At 38.4% G+C, this 1,834-nt stretch overlaps 1 pseudogene; it reads left to right on the forward strand.

Annotated features, from left to right (window-relative positions):
• The first annotated feature begins 279 nt into the window (after positions 1-279).
• LOC135968797 (small ribosomal subunit protein eS27-like pseudogene) lies at positions 280-1,412 on the forward strand (annotated as a pseudogene).
• Positions 1,413-1,834: the final 422 nt, after the last annotated feature.

Here is a 1,834-nt window from a genome sequence, read left to right on the forward strand (position 1 = left end):
GGGCAGACGTAGAGTATAATTCCACCTTTGAGAAACAGTAAGTTTCTGTATGTGAGAAAAGAAAAAGAAAAAATATCTGTCCATCTACAAATATCAAAACAGCAGTTATTTCTTTGCATTGGGGTTATACATAGGCTTCCTTTTATCTTTACAGATGTTTATATTGTCTGAGCATTTTACAATGAATATACATTTTGTACATAAGATTATTAGAGAAAAAGCCTATTTCTATGTTGAAAAATAACAACAAGGCAAGCTGCTTGTTGAGCAGGAGTTAAGTTAAAGGGTACAACAGTTTATGAGGTAATGTCAAGAACACACTTGGGGCACATTCAGAAGAAAGTTGTTCTGGCATGACACTTGACACGTAATAGATAACAAATGGTGAGTGGTTGTTATGGGTTGAATTGTGTCCCCCACAAAATCCGTTATGTTGAAGTCCCAACCCATAGTATCTCAGAATGTAACCACAGTTGGAAATAGCAGATGCTGAGCGCACATCGCGTGCAGCTTGCTAGCAGTGTTGACTGAGAGTCTAGAAGGGCTGACTTGCGAAAGGATGACTTTGGCAAGGGATTTACTACCTCTATCCTTGGAAGAGGAAAAGAAAAATCTTAAAAAGAAATGGCTAGTGCGAAGTCCACATTCTTACTATATGCATGTAAAATGTCCAGGTTGCTACAAGATTAGCACGGTTTTCAACCATGCTCAGAGTGGTTCTTTGACTAGGTTGTTTAACAGTGTTGTGCCAGCCTACAGGAGGAAAGGCCAGCCTCACAGAAGGCTATTCATTTAGGAGAAAGCAACACTAATGATCCACACAGCTTCCTGAATTTGTGTTATCTCACAGAAAAACTTATCATAAGTTCCATAATTCGAATTAATCTACCAAGATAATGTAATTACATTTCGTTTTATAAGGTGTACAACAGTGGTCTCCTATTTTGATGTCAGATTTTCAATGAAGTTTTGGTTATGGGCAAAAAAAAAAAAATCATCTTTACAGAGGCAGTTAACTTAAAATGAGGCAGGTCGGGTGGGTCCTGCTTCTAGTACGGATGCGTACAAAAGGAGGAAAGTCCATGTGAGGACACAGTGAGAAGGCAGCCGTCTGCAAGCCAAGGAGAGAGGCTTCAGGAGAATCCAAACCTACTGACACTTGGATCTTGGACTCGTAGCCTTCGCAACTGTGAGACAGTGAATTTCTGTTGTTTAAGCCACCCAGTTTGTGGTATTCTGTATGGCAGCTTTAACAAACTCATACAGTGGTCAAAAAATGGTGGCTGCTATTATTAAGAAGAGTTATTCAGCACTAGGCACTGCACTGAGGACTTTACATGCAGTATCTTATTTCTTCATCACATAATCTTACGAATTAGATTCTATGATTCATGCATGTTTTGCAAAAAAAATGTAACTGAGACCTAAGGGTCTTAAATAATTCATCACATAGCTAGCAATGTGGCATAGCTTGGTTTTAAATGTTGGTTGTCTGATGCTGTAACTTCTGCCCTTAGACGCTGCACTAATATTAGTACGACTTTGTGATGGTGCACAAAGTTAGGATCCAAGAAAGTTAACATGGCAACACCAATAAAACGGCACATTATTTCACTCTAGGTAATAAATGTATACAGTATTTTTATCTTTTTTGTTGAATTGAAAAACCCTTCCTCTTTATTACAAGGTAAAGATTTCATGATATTTTGTTTGGTTTTGAACCACTAGGGGTATAATCCCATATAACTCAGTGGAAAGAGTAGTTGAGTACTAGAACTGGGACCAGGTCTCTTGGAAACTAAACAGAGGCAAAGAACAAATAAAGGAAGCAGCC

The sequence above is a fragment of the Macaca fascicularis genome, chromosome 20 (genome assembly GCF_037993035.2).
Source record: "Macaca fascicularis isolate 582-1 chromosome 20, T2T-MFA8v1.1".
Lineage (NCBI taxonomy): Eukaryota > Metazoa > Chordata > Mammalia > Primates > Cercopithecidae > Macaca > Macaca fascicularis.